Below are 20,793 nucleotides of genomic sequence, written 5' to 3' on the forward strand. Positions count from 1 at the left end.
TAAATAATATCTTTTTATGGTAATCTTTTTATTTCGTTTTGGGTGTTGTATTTTGTAACCGCTTTGGGTCATTTTGTGTCATTTGGATGAAGACTAGCTCGCGGTTGGGAGACACTTCATGTCGCTGAAGGTAAGGTTTGTTTTATATGTTTTAAGTGTGTTTTAAATTATTTTTGATAGTAGTTTGGTACTATTTAGTGTGGTTAGAAGTAAGTTAGTTGTATTAGGCATTTTGATATGTTGTATTTACGTATGGTAGATGTACGTAATTTTTAGCGTTGTATAGGCTTGTTTGTAGAGTTAGTGTTTCGATGTTTAAAGTTTAGTAAGTGAAATCTAATGTTTCTATTACTGTTAGTAGGAGTTTGTGTGTTGTTTTGTGTGGGTGGGAATGTATGTTTTATGTGTTTTCCATTATGTATTTTTGTTGCAGGAGTTCGTTATGTCGGAAGGAGTCGTTTTTTTTTTTTAAAGAAGTGTTTGTTAGTTTTATTAACTAATGGATTTTTAACACTTCTTTAAATTTTTCGGTTTTCCTGGAGCGTTTCTTCTATTTTTTATCATTTTTGGGGATTTTTATGGTTTTTAGAACTACCTTCGTGGAATGGACTATTCTGTTTTGGAACAGTTAGATTTTTTCATTTTTTTGGGGGTACAATTTTTCTAAACTGGATTGTTTTGGTGTAAAAGGATTTTACAGCCTTTGGGATATGTTTGGTAAGTGTTTTACATTTTATTTATTGTGGGTGGGTAATGTTATTATGATTATTGTTATATTTTATTTATTTCAAATATTATTAATGTATATGTATTTATATTAAAAAATATATAATATAGATTGCACACATTAATTATTTTCCAGATACAATATATGCTTGTGATTTACATTGTATTGTTTTTTTAGGACTGCTTTGTTGGTTAGAGTACTTTAGAGTAGTGTTTTGGCTATTATGTTGAGGTATTCAATGCCTTTTGTGCTAGGGTACAGCTTTACTTGTTGTTCTAGGTATTTGTGCATTTGTTTGGTTTGTTTAGATGTTTTTGGAGTTAGTTCAGTAATGGATTGTTCCATTCTGAATTCTTGATAACTTTGCTCTTTTTGGAGGCATTTAATAAATGTTTCTAAAGTTGGTTTAGTTCTGCCTGTTGATTGGAGGAAGGCATTGTGCCAGCCTTCAACAGCGTTATTTGTTTTAGATTCCCCATTTAATGTGCTTCGGTAAACGTTCCACCAGGGTATTGAGAATTTTGGATTTCTTCTGTGGCCAGATTTATGGGGTCTACCTACCCATGTGTCCTCAAAGTAGTCTAAGAGTGCACTTAATTTTGCTTCATTTTGTTTGTAAAATATGCTATCAATTAAAATGTTGCAGTGTTCGGCCACATCTGTTTCTGAAACGTAAGCCAGTGCTGTTAGTTTTTTGATTTGATATGCAAAAGATGAATTGGTTGCATATTCTATGCTTAGGTTTGTCTTTTGTAAATGTCTCCATAGACACTGATTAAAGTGATAATAGCAGCCTTGTATACAGGTATGGGGGTGTATTTTTAAAAAACTTGAAAGCATTGTTTGTTCAAAATCAAGTATTATTTTTTCTGGGGAATAGTCATTAGTTTTCTGTTTGATAGTGTTTAATAATTCCATATATGTTGAATTAGTTTTATTTGGTAGCAGAGCATAAAGTAGAGGTATATTGCAGTTTTGATATAGGCCATGTATTGTGTATAATTGGTAAAAAGGTTTGGGACAGATTTTAAAAGTCCCATCCATCATCCAATATTGGCTTTGTTGGAGTTTTATGAGGTTAATAGCTGTACCAAAAATTATTAGTCTTTTTTCATTGTTGTTTTCGTTGTCGTAAATGGCAAAAGGTCGTTTGTTTAAAGTTATAGTTTGGTCAGGATTTAAATTTATATCGCTATATGTTCTAGGAGGTTGAGTGGCAGTGGTAGTTGTTCTTTTGGTATGTGATATTGTTCTTTTGAGGGAAACTATATTTGGCATTTGGGTAGTGGCTGTTTTAGGTATTTGGGGTATCTGTTCTTTTAAGATTACACTTGTTAGTTTTTGGGAACCTGTACTTGCTTCTTTAATGTTTTCTAATGCTGTTCTAACTTCTATTTCGGTTAGGTTTGGTGGGTGGTTGTGTTCCCTGGTATAAAGGACTGTTGCTTCCCTAGTTGTTGGCCTTCCATAACATTTGTTGGAGTAATATTTGCAACATTTCCAATTAACTTTCCTCCCAAATTGTTTCTCCTGGGTATAAGTGTAACCCATGTAGCAGAGTAATAGTTTTCCTTTCTGGCTGGTAACAAATTCAGCTCCTTCTGTCATTTTGTTGTTTGTTAATCTATAAGAAATATATTTTATGGTTATTTAAAATAAAGATGTATGTATATTAACTTAAAATTATTAACATTTCTAATGTGCATGCTTACCTTTTTGGAAATTCAGTCTTTGATTTTGATGTTGTTTACTGTTTAGTTGTGGTCTGTATTTTCTGTGTTTTCTTTACCTGAAAAATAAATGCATTTATTTGTGTTCATTGTTCTGATATATTTTTTAAGTTGCAGTTACAGTTTTTGCTATAAGTTTTAGCTTACACTTATTTTATGTTTTAATAAAAGTATTTGGACATACTTACTATGTTAGTTGTATCTTGGTTTTTCAGAGTTCTGTTTTATGTTCTTTGTTAGTATAGTATTCTGTAGTGGTGGTAGAAAATAAAAAGTAGATATGCATTAGTAATTTGATCATGTTTTTTATTTTATACAATTTAGCACTTCGTTTTATTTACTTCATTTTATTTACTTACTTTTTAATCACTGATTTTTAGGTTGGGTTTTGATGTTCTTGTAGGTGTAGTCGAATGTATCCAATGTTTAGTTCTTCCCTTTATTTTCTGTATTTTGTTTATCTGTAAAAATAATGCATTTATTTTTATTAACTGTTTGGAGATAATGTTTTAGGTTGCAGTTACATTTTTTCCTATATGTTTTATTTTAAACTTATTTTAAGTTGTTATAAAAAGCTTTGGACATACTTACTTTGTTAGTTGTATCTTGGTTTTCTGAGTTCTGTTCTATGTTCTTTGTCTGTAGAGTATTCTGTAGTAGTAGGAGAAAATAACAAATAGATATGTTTTAGTTATTGGATCATGTTTTTTTATTTAACATTTTAGCAGTTAGGTTCATTTCGTTTATTTTCGTTACTTACTTTTTATCCTCTAAATTGTAGGTTGAATCTTGATGTTCTTGTAGGTGTCGTCGAATTAATCCACAGTATTTTCTCCTGTCGTTTTTTTTTAGGTGGTTTGTGTTTAGTGTTTAATTGATTATATAGTGGTTTGGAGTTAGTAATTAGTTTGCTATTGGTCAATTTGTATTTGAAATGCTTTTATTGGTTACTTAGTATTTTTGAAAATATGTTTGGGTATTTATTTTACATATAAGGGAAATCCTAATTAATTGTTTGGTTAGATAATTTTATATAATTTATTTGAATATTTTTAGTTACATTTCTATAGAATTTAATATATTTAAATTGTGAAATGTAATTTTATTTACAGTTTGTTACGAGAGATGTGTATTTTTGTGTTAATTGTATTTTTAAATGATCAAAAGTGTAATTGTATAATAATAATTTTCGATATTTCTAAATTAACGATATTTTTAACTTATTGTGTATATTATTTAGTACTCAATATTTAAATATTTCGATATGTATGTTGTCGATAATAGTGAGATCGATGTTTATGTAGGTCGATATTTCAAATCAGATATTTTTGTAAGTATTTAGTTATGTATAAGAAGTCGATATTATTGCTTCCGATATTTTTGTGTCGATATATGTGTATGTCGATATTGTGTCTATCGATATTATGTCAGTGATTCATGCCTGATACATGTAAGTATAGGAATACTTTGCAAGCATTTGCAATGTAAATACCATTTGAATGCAGGGAATTAATTACAGTAGAAATATTTTATCCTTGCAGATAGTCAGAATAACTGTGCAATTACTGTTCTTACTCAGCCAAGTATCTCTAGATCAGGGGTCCCCAAACCGGTCCTGGAGGGCCGGATCCATGCCAGATTTTTAAAATAACTACATGTATCTCAATGGGGATATCCCAAAAATCTGGCATGGATCCAGCCCTCCAGGACCGGTTTGGAGACCCCTGCTCTAGATGCAAGGCTGGTGCCTTTCCTAGGAGGAAGGAAAAAGGATAATATGTTTTGCAATATACTTACAGTTTTGCAAGATTAGTAACAATACTCATTTAGACTTGAGGGGAAAAAATGAGGGTTACGGGTCCGTGAGTAGGATTCAGGCAAATGGGTACACGAGTCACACCACCAGTGGCACTGAGGCAGCCGGGTGCAGAGTGCAGGGACCACACATTAGTCAATGGGCTTAGCAAGGTTGTGGGTTAGCGTGCCACCAGGTTAGGTTAAAAAGATTGTGTGGTTGAGGTCAGCACTTTGGGGCCTAATGGCCAACAAGAACTACACGGTTGTAGGATGCAGTCTTGGTTGGAGCTGCAGAGTCCGTTGGGGATCCCTTGGAGTCGGTCAGCAGCTGATGAAGCGAATAGAGGCTTTGGGAGCTGTCGTCCTGTGACCCCAAGCGTTCAGTGACGGAGACAGTCGGTCAGACGGTCGCAGTTGGTTCCATTGGACCGGTTCGGTCTGGGAATCGCCTTCTGTCAAGGTTAAGGTGACCTTCCAGTTGTTAGCTGCAGCTGGATTTGGAGATTGTTGAGGTTCAGGGGTCACTAGTATCCAGGCTAGGATCACTGAGAGGACCTCCTAAGGGTGTTGGGTCACCCGGCTTGGGGTGCCGGGAGCAGAGTATGGATGACTCACAGAGTCGATTTCCTTTGAGCAAGACCGGTACTCACGGGAGACAAAGTCTTTTTTCGTAAAGAAGGCAGGGCTTTTTGAGGACTGCTGAATGCAAGACACACTGAGGTTCTTTTGGAGGAGTCTGAGGTCTGTATTGGCCGGTGGGATTGGGGACAAGTGATTTGGTGTCTTCTCTGCACACGGCTAGTCAATTCCTTCTTCTCTTGGATTCTTCCTTTCGGCTCTGGTTTGAGGTGGCAAGGTTCAGAGTTGGCCTTAAATATTACATTTAGGGGTGTTTACAGGTAGGTACAGGTTGGAACCAATAGGTACCATCCGTGGGGTGAGTACACGCCCATTATGCCGGTGGGGGCCAGTTGCTGGGAGCAGCAAATGGCTGGAGCAAGTCACACAGGCGGCAAGCCTTTGAAGCTTCCCCTTCATGGACCCTGCCCACCCTGGGGGAGGAGGCGTGGCACCTCGACCCAGGATGTGCTTTGTTTTTGGACCCTGAGAGCATCAAGCGCTCGACCCAGGGGTCCAGAAACATGTCTATCTATGAAAAACCAAGTGTCGTCGGTGGTGGGCACATGCGTTGGCCTCCTAAGGCAACTCCGGAAAATCTCTCAAATGCTGTCTTTTTCCACTTTAAGGACGGTGGTGTCCGCAATGATTTTAGGACGTTTGGACTATGGGAATGCCCTCTATGTTGGGCTCCCTCAGCAACAACTCTCAAGACTGCAAATAGTGATGAACGATGCAGCTAGACTGATCTTTGGAAAATCCAGAAGCACACATGCCTCTCCTCTTTTATGCCAATTACATTGGCTCCCTATTAGGCAGAGGATTTTATTCAAAGGTCTGTGCATCGCACATAAGGCAGTCTATGGTAATGCTCCTAGTTACATTAAACCCAAACTGGTGCAGTACATCCCTAGAAGGACCCTGCGCTCGTCTGAGGACACTCTTTTGGTTAGCCCGCGTTACCGCATGGCGACCTTTGGTGGACGTGCTTTCCCGACTACCCTATCGGCAGCTTGGAATAAGTTACCACTCGGCTTACGGAAGGAACCGAATCTATTGCCTTTTAGGCGAATGTTAAAAACGGTACTCTTTCGAGAAGCGTGGGGTCTGATATATTTTGGTTGCCTGTTCTCTGTAATAATCAGTTTTCAAGTACAAGCGCTTAGAGACCAATCGGTGATAACGCGCTATACAAATGGAATAAATAAATAAATAAATAAATAAATGTCTGGTGGTGGCAGCTGGCCAACAGCCACTCGGCCAGGACATTAGGATTAGATAGTTTTAGGTCTCGACTATTTATGGACGAGAGTATTGAGGGCCAAATAAGCTTTGAAACCAACGGCGGATTTGCCACAGTGCATGTGCTCCGTGCGCGTTCACAAACCAGCTACGTCACAAACCACCATCTGTCTCTCAGTGCCTCACACACTTCAAAGGCTCCGCTACCCACCCCCCGCCTGCACTTCACACTCTCCGACTTCCCCTCCCACCTCCCACGGCCGTTCTTCCTATTCATGCGCTCGTTACCATTTGCTCCCGAGCCGCAAGCAAGCAGCATGCCACGTTTACTAATTTCATGCTTCCAAATACACTGAAAGTGTTAAAAGGTTCACAAAAAACCTTCTTGACGAAAACATTTCTGAAGCATTATTACTAGCACTATGTCTGCTTTTAAAAAAGGCGTGCACCTTAACACGTGTGTTTGTGTGCTTTAAAAGACTACCATTTAATGCGATGATACTCTTTTACCTGTGTTTGGTACCTTTTGTAACATGCACTAATCACTGTTCTTTTGTAACACACTTTTTGCTACGTCTTATATTTTGTTTGCTTTTAATACTTGCACAAGTGGCACCATTGCCTACGTAACGTTCTGTATGTACAATAATCGGCAAATATTAAAATTGCATTAATCTTCATGCAATCAGCTTAAACACTTAGTCACGTACTGCATGGCAGTAAGCCTCACCACAATCAGCTTCAGATGCACTTTGTCACATACTGCCTTGTGTTAAGCTTCATGCTAATGTCATTCAAATACAATAGGAGCCCCTTGCCTAATTTCACCATGATGACTTTGTAAACCCGTATTTAAGCATTTATTTGCGATGTTTACATTGACTTTTGCAAATGTGTTTTGCAGAACATAGATTAGCTGCAGACGCCTTTGGTTTGCTGCTTTTGCTGATACATGATGACGACGGTGGGGGTGACGCATGGGCAAAGGTGGTTTTAGTTCTGTGCAGCGTAGGGGCAGGAGTTCTTTTCACAAGTTCCACTCTCTACAGTCAACTCCTTCCACGTGCCTACCTATCTTAGACTTCGCACTTAACAGCTTAGTGCTCGTCCATCTCCTTCTGCTGTTATTAGTGCCATATCAACTCTGCCCCGTCCGTACGCACACCACTATCTAGTAATAATCTTACACTGTATACAAAACATCTAACACACTTAATTAACAGCTCACAAACCCCCCACTTGCATCCAGACAAACTCGTAAAGTCAGCTCCGTCATGCAGCTTTGCAATGTCTTTGCCCGTGTACAGCACATAGTCTCTTGCCTCTCAAACAGCGCTGCTTTTCTTGCCACAATAGCTTTGCGTTTGCATTACATACGCCTGCTATTGTTCACTCTGAATACTCACACTATTAATTATTAACTAAGTAATGAATGCACTTTTCACCATCTTTACCGTGTGCTCAAAGAAACGTTCTCACGCATCCCATAATAACTCTGCAGTACCTGTATTTATCTGTTAACATTGCAAAAGTATGCATGACACAAAGTAGCCCGTAAAGTGTCTTCTTTCCCAAAAGTAACTGCACAGTCCAAATCTTAATCAGCATTTCATCATTAACAATACTTCAAAAGTAAAATCACACCCTTCCTCCCATTACTTAACAAAACAGCATATACAGCAACATAAAAGGCTCCGCTCCCCGCCTGCACTTCGCACTCTCCGACTTCCCCTCCCACCTCCCACGGCCACTCTTCCCATTCACGCGCTCGTTACCATTTGCTCCCGAGCCGCATTTTTCCTTCCCCCGTAATCACAGCAATGCCAAGAGCTTGTTGTGCAAGCAAGCAGCATGCCACGTTTACTAATGTCATGCTTCCAAATACACTGCAAGTGTTAAAATGTTCACAAAAAACCTTCTTGACGAAAACATTTCTGAAGCATTATTACTTGCACTATGTCTGCTTTTAAAAAAGGCGTGCACCTTACCACGTGTGTTCGTGTGCTTTAAGAGACTACCATTTAATGTGGTGATACCCTTTTACCTGTGTTTGGTACCTTTTGTAACATGCACTCATCACTGTTCTTTTGTAACACACTTTTTGCTACGTCTTATATTTTGTTTGCTTTTAATACTTGCACAAGTGGCACCATTGCCTACGTAACGTACTATATGTACAATAAACAGCAAATATTAAAATTGCATTAATCATCATGCAATCAGCTTAAACACTTAGTCACGTACTGCATGGCAGTAAGCCTCACCACAATCAGCTTCAGATGCACTTTGTCACATACTGCCTTGTGTTAAGCTTCATGCTAATGTCATTCAAATACAATAGGAGACCCTTGCCTAATTTCACCATGATGAATTTGTAAACCCGCATTTAAGCATTTATTTGCGATGTTTACATTGACTTTTGCAAATGTGTTTTGCAGAACATAGATAAGCTGCAGACGCCTTTAGTTTTCTGCTTTTGCTGACACATGATGACGACGGTGGGAGTGACGCATGGGCAAAGGTGGTTTTAGTTCTGTGCAGCGTAGGGGCAGGAGTTCTTTTCACAAGTTCCATTCTCTACAGTCAACTCCTTCCACATGCCTACCTATTTTAGACTTTGCACTTAACAGCCTAGTGCTCGTCCACCTCCTTCTGCTGTTATTAGCGCCATACCAACTCTGCCCCGTCCGTACGCACACCACTATCTAGTAATAATCTTACACTGTATACAAAACATCTAACACACTTAATTAACAGCTCACACCCCCCACTTGCATCCAGACAAACTCGTAAAGTCAGCTCCGTCATGCAGCTTTGCAATGTCTTTGCCCGTGTACAGCACATAGTCTCTTGCCTCTCAAACAGCACTGCCATTCTTGCCACAAAAGCTTTGCGTTTGCATTACGTACGTCTGCTATTGTTCACTCTGAATACTCACACTCTTTATTATTAACTACGTAATGAATGCACTTTTCACCATCTTTACCGTGTGCTCAAAGAAACATTCTCACGCATCCCATAATAACTCTGCAGTACCTGTATTTATCTGTTAACATTGCAAAAGTATGCATGACACAAAGTAGCCCGTAAAGTGTCTTCTTTCCCATAAGTAACTGCACAGTCCAAATCTTAATCAGCATTTCATCAGTAACAATACTTCAAAAGTAAAATCACACCCTTCATCCCATTACTTAACAAAACAGCATATACAGCAACACAAACATGTGTCTCTTGTGCTTCCTTGCTACTGCACTTTTTCCATAAAGTACACCTCCAGCTTACAGCAAATTTGTTTTACCGCTACGTCATCTTCAACAACGCCTCCCCCATCCCTCCCCGCCATCCTTTCTTTTCATTGCCCCTCGCACTCCAGTACACCTTGCTCATAACTTTCTTCTGTAGTGCATTAAACGCTATTGTCACCTCTACAACACTCCATCTGAAACATACACTTCTAGCTACAAGCATGAACACCATCTCTACTTTTACAGCATCATGCGCTCCTCAGCAACAGCTCCATATCCGTAGCATTCACCAAGCAGCTAAGACTTCCCAAAACATCTGTCTTTTATCATATCGGTCAGCATGACCCTCTCTAGCAAACTCCAGCAATACTCTCTTCCTGCATGTCTAGCAAGCCTAACACTACTCGCAAACTTTTATAGCTGCTTCGCATCACCGCCTGCCCCCTTTCATGTCCGTCAGCTGTGGTAAATAAATATTTACCGTCGGAATTTCTATGCAGTAAAGTTCAATAAAATAACTCAGTCAGAAATAAGAGGCAAAATCCGTGGTATCTGAGTTTATAAGGGTTTTATTCCATAAAATGGAATGGTTCGAACCAGGTATCATGTTCCTTTCACCATAAAGGATCAGGAAGGGATAGACAATACTTTATTGACAGAATACAATATTTATAGTAAATGCATATAATGGTGATGGATACAGAAGGCGTAACAGCTGAGAGAAACGAGATAAGAACACATGTGCGTAACAGAAAGGCGTGCACGAGGGCGTACACAGAGGTGTGTGCTAGAAACGTCACATGAAAGTGTCACAAGTGGGTGGATACATAGAGGAATCTTGCAGTGTCAGCAGAAATCTGTAGCAAGGATGCGCGCGCAGCAGCATGACGTGTGACTGACGTAAGGCTGGAGGGTGCAGGGGACTTGACATTTAGCACTAGAGGAAAGAGACAGAAGTCTGGCATGTCAGATCGACTCGTTCCTAAATCATATCTGGTATCTTGTGTTTGGGGAACTATATTATCTAGAAGGAAAGGTCTCTTGGGCAGAGGCTACTCTATACTGACTATTAATGCGTGCATATGTGACTACGTGTCTACGTGTAATGCGAGGGGCCATGGGCCTACCATGGTAACGGGAGCAATGAATTACTTGCATGGAGACAGAGAGGCCGGGCCCTTTGCTCTGCAGCCGGGTAAATGTTTATCTATTCTGCTAGACTGGAATGTGTTTTCGAGGAGCTGAACTCGGCTATACTGATAACTTGAAGGCAAAATACTGTCTTTGGCAGGCAAGCAGGCCGAGCCGGGCACCGCTCGCCGCGCAGGGAGTAGGACAGAGGTCAGGGATGCATCCCACGTTGCAGCTTTCAGGAGGCAGAGAACAGAAAGGGCTCGATGGCAGAAATCAGGGCCTAGCTCTGCAGGGCTAGGAAAACGTGAAAGTGCACCATAAAAAGACGTTGGCAAGGCATACTTAGGAACTGAATTATCGATCCATTCATGGTGGATCTGAAAGAGGACATGTTAACGTTGGACGCAAATGTATTTGCGTCTTCATAACTGGAAGAGGAGGGAAGTTACATGCACTTTAAGTTCGTACATGGAGTCGGCGGGGTTCACGTTAGGGGACACAATTGACCATAAAAATTCATATTACCTCACAGCCACCAACACCAAGCGCACGCTAGCACCAACTCGCCTAATAAAACAGCACACCTTCTAATTCTACTCTCCCTGGCCACTATCTCTACATGCCCTTCTTTATTTCTCTTTCTATCTTGTTCATGACAACTGCCTGCACAGCAACTGTGCCAACAACCCACACTGAAAAAAACAGTATGACAAGCCTATTATGCCTCAGTTATTGCATTACAAATGCGTTAGGTGTCACATTTACAAAATGTTAAACTATTGCCAAATTAAATGACGAAACTATTTACTTGGCTAGTTTCTAAACCAACACATACTATAAAATGTGTCATTTACAATACCAATAGCTCAAACTTTCCTAATGCGAGACCTATTGCATTGTAAATGCTTGTTCAGGTGGCATCTCTAGGGTGCCCTCTGACTGCAATTTTCAGTAAATGCCACACTGGCATCAGTGTGGGTTTAATGCGCTGAGAAGTTGGATACCAAACTTCTTGGTTTTCAGTAAAGCCATTATGGTGCTGTGGAGTTCATAGTGACCAACTCCCAGACCACATACACTTTATAACATTACTACACTTACAATGTCTAAGAATAGACTTAGACACTGCAGGGGTACAGCTCCTGTACCCTCACCACTGGTATAGTGCATGCAGCTGGAGGGGTGGCTTACCTATGCCAGGGCAGTGGTTTGTAGGCACAGCACACAGAGATGTGTGCTGTGTCGGCTCTTCATTTAGTTCTGCACCAAAACATGCAGCCTGCAATGGCACTGTGTGTGTGTAAAGGTACCGGGCCTCTAAGGGTGGACAATAAGGGCTGCAGCCTTTAGAGGTCTTCCCTGGTCACAGTGCCCTTGGTACTTATGGTGCCTTTTACAAGGGGGTACATGTTTGGCAGAAGCCCATGGCACACTCAGTCGAAGTACATCAACCTTTAGGCAAAAAGTGGGGGCAACCATTAAAAAAAAGGCACTTTCCTGCAATAGGTGCAAATTCAGACCAACCACAATGGAGCAGAGTTAAAGTACACCAAGCTCATTGTCCCGGTCAAAGTTTTTACCGTCAGACTTTGAATCTAAATTGGAAGTCAAAATCCTTCAGTGGGGCATGGTCTGAGTCTTAGGCCACGAAGGATACCTCGACGTTGGATATGTTGTTACTGTGCTCCCACTGCAGCATTTGCTTTTTGCACCAAACACTCAGACTAGGACAAAACTGGATTTCAAGGCCAAAATGGTGATTGATTTTCTGTCCCTCCTTGGTCCAAGGTTTTACCTTTGGACTTTTCACTTTTCTGGTTCTCAAAATCCACCAGTGGGTCAATGCTGGAAACTGTGGCTAGGCAGGGCTACAGTAGGCCAAATACTTTTACTGCAATGTCTGCTGGACCCCTGAAAGCTCACAACAGGACTAACCTGGCTTTCTTGCCTTTCTCAAGTACGGCTTGCTTTCATGGGCAAGCCTCAGCACCTTGTGTCAGTTCTTCTTAAGTGGAATAAATGGCTAGGTTTGACTTTTCTTGCAGTGCTGTGTGAGTTCTCTCTGGTCAACTTTCTGCCCCCAGGTACACAAGGAATGATTCCAGGCACTATGTTTCTATACAGCCAAACCTTCAGCAGGATCCAGTCCTCTCTAGCCCACAGGGCCCTCTTAGAGTAAGGAGTCCTTCTACTTAGTTGTGTCACTGAATCAGGCAAACAGGAGCCTAACCAATTGACCCTTAAATAATGGTTGCATCCACTGGTTGCCAGTCAGAAGTATTAAGTCCTCTTCTTCCAGCAACAGTCTTCTTTTAATCAGTAAATCCTTCTTCTCCAGTTGTAGGCCTTCTTCTTTAGTTGTAGTCTTTGCAGATCCAGGAATGTTGTGGAAAAGTGTTGGTTGATGTGTCAAATTTATCCTGTGCACTAGATACTGACTGGAGAAATTCTGCCACCCAACAATAACTATTTTCTTACAGTCCACAATCTCTTTTTGTAGCACATCCTCTGTACTTTAAATTTACCAACAAACCCCTGCTTCAAGATGTCAGACACCTTCTTCACCAAGCAGGCTGCAACTCAGCTCCCTAGCCACTGCCCTATTTAAATGAACTCTCTTCCCACCTGCTAATTTCAGACCTGGTCATATCCTTGACTGTGACTGGATCCAGGCTATATGGGAGTCTCCTGTGGATGAATTAGAAAAGCTCTCTCTGGGATCTCCAACTGAAAAGAAGTATCAATGCTGCCCTTTCGTTCCTCCAGGTATTCCACTCCACTCCCAGGTAGCTAATTCCTCTTGCTACCCACCCTGTCCTTTTTTTCCTGGGCTCAGATGCAGGCTACTTCCTCTCCCAGTCAGAGTCATTAAGTCTCCCATTCATGGAATGGAATCCTACTCTGGAGTGGGGCAGAGTACAGTTGTGCAGTGGCAAAGAGTACAATGGTGCATAGCGGAGCAGGGTGCAGAGCACTGGAATAGAGTGGTGAAGAGTAGAGGATAGAGGAATAGAGTGAAGTGGCGTAGAGTGCAGTGTTGCAGGGTAGATTGGAATAGAGTTCAGTGGTAGAGAGTGCAGAGTAGAGGTGCGTAAAGGGCAGTGGTGTAGAGTAAAGAGGCATAGAGTGTATTAGTGTAGAGTGCAGAGGTAAAGAGCGAAATGGTGTAGAGTAGAGTGGCAAAGAGTACAGTGACATAAAGTAGAGTGTTACAGAATAGAGTATAGTGGCGTAAAGTGCAGTGAAGCAGAGTAAATTGGCGTAGAGTGCAGTGGTGTCTAGTGTATTAGTTTTGAGTAAAGTGGTGTCGCAAGTTTTGGCATAGAGTGCACCAGCATAGAGTGCAGGGGGTAGAGTAGAGTGGTGTGAAGTGCTGCAGGTTAGATGAGATTGTTTTAGAGTAGAGCGAAGTGGCATAGGGTGCAGTGGCATAGAGCAGATGGTTGTAGAGTGCACTGTTGTAGAGTGCAGTGGGGCAGAGTAGATTGGAGTGGCTTACAGTAGATTGGCATAGAATGCAGTGGCGAAGAGTGCAGGGCTGCTTAGTGGGGTAGTATGGCGTAGACTGCATTGGGATAGAGCAGTGTGATGTGGAGTACAGAGGCTTTGAGTGAAGTGGCATAGATAGGAGTGATGCAGCGTACAGTGCAGTGCCCAGTATGGAGTGGCGTGGAGTGGCATGGAGTGGTGTGGCATGGAGTGGTGTAGTGTGGAGTGGTGCAGAGTAGAGTGCAGTGGAGTGGTGTAGTGTGGAGTGGAGTGGTGCAGAGTAGAGTGCAGTGGAGTGGTGCTGTGTAGAGTGGCGTAAAGTGGAGTATGGATTATGTTGTAGCGCACTGCCTTTACAGATAACACATCTTCAATTGAAATGACCATTACATTTCCACAGACATTCAGTTGTACTGATAAAAGTATACAGCACACAAACAATAATGTGTGGTAATGTCATCACTTAGTGTATTGATTTATTTTGATCGTATTAAAATATTTGTTTCCGCCACACTTCAGAATTACCAATCAATGCGCTTAATTTGTGCTTTCCATATTCCAACATATCTGCGTGGTTAATTTACAGACTTCTCAATTTTGTTATATGCTAGAAAAAGAAATAACATTGTACAGCACACCCCGAGTAGGCACCATGATTGTCACATAAATCCTCTCACTTTGGAGTCAGAAAAAGAAATGTAAACACCAAGCTCTCCGGAAGACAGATCCTGACATTTGATCTCTTCTTTGAATGCACAAGAAACGTGACAAGAATCAGATTTAAAGGCCTGTTCACAGAAATTCAGTACTGGTGGAAGAATACAGCAAAGAGGGTTAGGGCAAGAGAAGGAACAAAGTCAAGCTGTACAGCTTGACTTTGTTCCTATACACAGACACGCCATCGAACTTTGGAACCTGCTCAACACTACCTCACCAGACGTCGCCTTCCTCACAAAAACCTGGATGAACGCCTCCTCCGCACCCAACATCGCCATCGCCATCCCAGACGGATACAAGATCACCCAGAGAGACCGCGCCAACCAGACTGGAGGAGGCATCGCCATCGTGCACAAGAACACCATCCGCATCACGACCGACGCCAACGACACCTTCGCCGCCGCCGAGCACCTCCACTTCCAGATACACACCGACCCAAAGACGACCCTCAGAGGCACCCTCATCTACAGACCCCCGGGACCACATACACAATTCAGCGAAGACATCACGGACTTCATCAGCCCGCACGCCCTCCGCTCCGCTGACTACATCCTCCTAGGGGACCTCAACTTCCACCTGGAGAACAACAAAGACCTCAACACCTCCGCCCTGCTGGACAACCTCGCCAACCTCAGACTCAAGCAACTGGTCAACACCCCTACCTACTACGCCGGCCACACGCTTGATCCCGTCTTCTCATCCAGCAAGCAAATCACCTTCAGCCACTCCACCGGACTTCACTGGACTGACCACAGCTGCGTCCACTTCAGCTTCAGAAGAACCACGACCCACCACCACCCGCAACAGGTTACTCACAGGAGCTGGAGCAAGATCAGCACCGAGCGGCTCATCACCTCCCTCAACCACAACCCACCCGCAAGCACAACGGACCCCACCGAAGCAGCACACAACTTCAAGAAGTGGCTGACCGCCTGCGCCGACGACCTCGAGCCACTAAAGAACCCTCCCAGCAGACCCAGAAGCAAGAAAGCCTCCTGGTTCACCGACGAACTCAAGGACTCCAAGAAAAACTGCCACACCCTCGAGAAAGCCTGGCTCCTCGACCAGACCACAGACAACATGACCGCCCTCAAACACGCCACCCGCGAGCACCACCAGCTTATCCGCACTACCAAGAAGAATTCTCTGAAGGAACGACTGGACAACAACGCCCACGACAGCAAGGAACTCTTCAGCATCGTCAAGGAGTTCTCCAACCCCAGCACCGGCAACAACGACATCACTCCTTCACAAGATCTCTGCGACTCTCTCGCCTCGTTCTTCCACCGCAAGATCGCCGACATCCACAACAGCTTCAGCGCACTATCAACGCACCCAACTGTCGAACCAACGCCCCCCACCGCCACCCTCCACACCTGGACCACGGTGACCACCGAAGACACAGCTCGCACGATGAACACCATCCACTCCGGATCTCCGACCGACCCCTGCCTCCACCATATCTTCAACAAGGCCGACTCCATCATCGCACCCCAACTCCGGGACGTCATCAACACCTCCTTCCACACCGCCACCTTCCCGGAGAGCGGGAAGCATGCCGAGCTCAACGCCCTACTGAAGAAACCAACAGCGGACCCCACCGACCTCAAAAATGTCCGCCCCATCTCGCTCCTCCCTTTCCTTGCCAAAGTCATCGAGAAGACCATCAACAGACAGCTTGCAGCCTTCCTCGAGACGAACGGATCCCTCGACCCCTCGCAGTCCGGGTTTCGAGCCAACCACAGCACCGAAACCGCCCTCATCGCCGCCACCGACGACATCAGAACCCTGCTCGACAGCGGGGAAACAGCGGCCCTCATCCTCCTGGACCTCTCTGCAGCGTTCGACACTGTCTGCCACCGCACCCTAGTTCAATGCCTCAGCAACATCGGCATCCAAGAGAAGGCGCTGGAATGGATCATCGTGTTCCTCACTGGAAGAACACAGAGAGTCCGCCTCCCCCCGTTTCGATCCGAGGCCACCGAAGTCATCTGCGGCGTACCGCATGAATCATCACTCAGCCCCACCCTCTTCAACATCTACATGAGACCTCTTGCAGCCATCGCACGCCAGCACAACCTCAACATCATCTCCTACGCCGACGACACCCAGCTGATCCTCTCCCTCACCAGAGACCCCACCACCGCCAGAACGAGCCTACACGAAGGGATGACAGACGTCGCCGAGTGGATGAAGAACAGCAGCCTGAAACTGAACTCAGACAAGACGGAAGTCCTCGTCCTGGGACCATCGCCCTCTGCCTGGGACGACTCTTGGTGGCCCCTGCCCTGGGCGCCACTCCCAAGCCAACAGACCACGCACGCAACCTGGGCTTCATCCTGGGCTCCTCCCTCTCGATGACCAGACAAGTCAAAGACGTCTCCTCATCATGCTTCAACACCCTACACAAACTCCGCAAGATCTTCCGATGGATCCCGACCGAAACCAGGAAGACGGTCACCCAGGCACTCGTCACCAGCCGAATGGACTACGGAAACACCCTCTACGCCGGAACCACAGCCAAGCTACAGAAAATACTCCAGCGCATCCAGAACGCCTCCGCCCGACTCATCCTGGACATCCCCCGACACAGCCACATCTCCAGCCGCCTGAAGGACCTACACTGGCTCCCCGTCAACAAGAGGATCATGTTCAGGCTCCTCACCCACGCACACAAGTCTCTCCACGGTCTGGGCCCCAAGTACCTCAACGACCGCTTGACCTTCTACACGCCCACCCGCCAGCTACGTTCTACAAGCCTCGCCCTCGCCGCCGTACCACGCATCCGAAGAGCCACCGCCGGAGGCAGATCCTTCTCCTACCTGGCAGCCAAGACATGGAACTCCCTCCCCATCCATCTTCGACTGACCCAGGACCATCTCGCCTTCAGGAGACAACTCAAGACCTGGCTGTTCGAGCAATAGCGGACCCCTTCCCCCAAGCGCCTTCAGACCCTGCCGGGTGAGTAGTGCGCTATACAAATGTTATGATTGATTGATTGATTGATTATAGCCTAAAACAAATACAACCAGCAAATAGAAAGCAAAGAAATGTGAGGTACAAACCACAAAGCTAATGGTAGGCAATGGGTAGAATAAATTTCCTGGGAAGCTTTCAGAATGTAGCCAAGATGTTCTTAGGGAACCAGACAGCTGAGCAGTATGATAGGCTTTGACCTTAAAAGTGGCCCACATTTGCAAATCAGTGCAGATTTAAAACTTGTGAAGATATGTGTTGGACCCCTGAACTTTTTGCTTTTTATATGTGACCTGGGGATGGTGATTCTTGGTTTCTGCGCACTTTCACTGTGTCCCAGTGGAAAGTGCGTGCGCACTTTGAGTGCGTGTGGTGAGATAGGCCTGCCCTCCCATAGGAATGCATGGAGAATGTATGTGTCCCTGGTAATTCCTGATGCGTGGGGTGTGCAGGCTCGAGTCTGGTATGTGCGGACTCGTGTGATTAAATGCTGCGCAATGATGTGTGCAGCGTGTTTGTGTCTAATATGGAAGTGCCACTTCTAGAAGTGTGCCTGTCTGTGCAGTGAATGGGCTGGCTTGTGATTGGCTGGAGCTGGCTGGTGAGCCTGGCTCCAGGAGTCTGGATGGGTCTGCCCGGTGGTGAGTGTTGAGATTAGCATGTGTGATGTGAGGGAGTGGTGCACCTGGACCTGAATAGGGATGGGCTTTCCCCACACAATGCTGGCTCCACCCCCTGTGGTGCGTCTAATGTCCCTAGCCTGGCCAGTGAAAGGAAAGGGTGGTTGAGCACACAACAGTGCTCCAAAACTAACGGCGACTGGTTTTCCCCCCACCACGCACCCTGAGACAAAGGAATTCACTGTACAAAAAAGGGGCTGTGTCCCCTTACAAAATGTTCTTGTTTTCCTGACTAGAATCTACCAGGGGCGTGCTGCTGCTGGGGCCCATGGGGGAGGCTTGCCTCCCTGGGTCCTGCCCAACCCCTGGATTGCTGATGGACTATGCTGGGACCCCTCTGCCTTGCCTGGGTGCTGGGAGACTTCTTTTGGACCCTCCTGCCCTCTGCACCTAGGAGGACCTTGTTGCTTGGGCCCTGATTACTTGTGGAGTCATTCCTTGGGGGCCTAGTGCTGTCTGTGCCCCCCAGCGCCTTGAGAGCGCCTTGCTTTTCCTTTCTGGGCAGAGCACTGTCGTTTTCCCTTGGAGGGAAGCGCTCCTGCCCTTTTGTGTGCCCGCAGTTGTATTTTTATCTATGTGTGCCACCCCATTTATTTAATTATTTTACGGGTGCCCAACCCGTTTATGGCGCCCTTAGTGAGTGCCCACCTTGCTTCTACATTTATTTTGCCTACCGAGGGTGCCCACCCCTCATTTGCCGATCTAGAAATCATCGCTGGCCCGGAGAGCGATTAGGAGGCGCTGTCCCGCCTCCATACCCCAGGGCCCGCTGCGATTGGCTGCAGCCGCAACCCGGAAGTACTGACTGCCCAAACTGGAAGTCAGGCAAGCTGCGGTGGGACGTGGCCAGGCCTGCAAATGAACAGGAAGCTGACAGGAGCCCACCTCGCGCTTTCCTTTCTAGGGGCTTGTTCTTGGACTTAGGAGTGAGACGCACTCCTTCATCCCTACCTTGGCCTTCCCCAGCTGCGCAGCACTTAGTGCCATCTGCAGCGTTTAGGCCCTGTTCTGTCCCTGTCCTCAGCTGCCCAGCAAATAGTAGACAGCTGCTACGTTTAGGTTTTGGCGCAGTGGTGCAACCTGGACTTTGATGTAAGTTCTGTGCTAATGTGATTTCTGAGAATTGTTTTCTGCTGCACCTCTGAATGTGTTTTGATGTGCCATGTGCCTTGTCCTTACACCGCTGAATGTATAGTTATGCATCATGTGCTTTCCTTCACTACACCTCGGAATGTTGTGATGCATCATGTGTAATATGTTCATGCTTATATCCCTAAATGTATGGTGATACTTAGGTGGTTCTTCTTCTTAGTGCAGGTGTTGCTAGTGAGGCCCTGGTTCCCTGTGTGACATTCTTCTAAGGTGGTTAGGGTTGCGTAGGTGGTACTTACCTCTTACCAGTAGTTACTGGTTGTGTGCGCTATTTCCTATTGTGGTGCTACAGTAATTTTATATTCTATGTTCTAAGTGCTAATTTCTACAAGTATTCTAAAATCTACAAGTGCATATTCCTGACAGTGGTCCAGGTGGCCCTGTCTTTTACATATCCCCTGTAAATTCTGCCCGGGCCTGTTGGCACATTGTAAAGTGTGTGTTTTTATCTAATGTGTTTTGGTATAATACAAAGGCTATTTTTATATAACCTTGTGTGGAGTTTCCTTTGTGGTGGGCCTTGGGTGTTGTTGCTGGGTGCGCGCGCAAACACTTAACCTACATAGCCTCCAAGTTTAGCCTTACTGCTCGTGTCACGTTACCAAGGGGGGGAGCAGGGGTTATCTTGGCATGTAACTCCCTTGCCCTGACTTAGAGTGGTGGTCTCTGACTGACTTTGGCGCAAGCCTTGGCCAGCCAGAGATCCCATTTCTAACAATATTCTATATTGTTTTTTTAAGCAAGGTATGGGAGCTTGTATGCATTTGTCCTTGCTGCAGGCAATGCTTGTGGTAATATCAGCATATTGCATAAGCAAACAACGCAGTGCAGATATGCCATGTAGCTGGGCATCATCGTACTCACAGCAGCACTGCACTTACTGAGGAAAACAAGTACAATAAACAAATGTAACATTTTATAAGACCCACATCCAACACCAAACACATGGACACCATTTACTTGGGCATCAACATGCTGAGAACAGCACGCACCCACATCTGCACCAACAACCAAAAGAACACATTACACAGAACCCATAACATCCACCCAGTGCAGCCCAGCTATGCCAGAAGTTGAATAATGGAACTCACCAAAACGTCATACCATCTCTAGATCATGCATTCATTCACCCCATAATGTGCAAGGCAGTGTGCAAGTGCTATAATATCGACAGCACATCCCCATCTTGACAATGCCTCCGGCGTTACCCCATAAACTGTAAAGCACACACCTGAAGCAAAACCTCTAACGAGAGTAGGGTAGTGCAAGTGAAAAACATCATACTA

The sequence above is a fragment of the Lissotriton vulgaris genome, unplaced genomic scaffold (genome assembly GCF_964263255.1).
Source record: "Lissotriton vulgaris unplaced genomic scaffold, aLisVul1.2 SCAFFOLD_1033, whole genome shotgun sequence".
NCBI classification, from domain to species: domain Eukaryota; kingdom Metazoa; phylum Chordata; class Amphibia; order Caudata; family Salamandridae; genus Lissotriton; species Lissotriton vulgaris.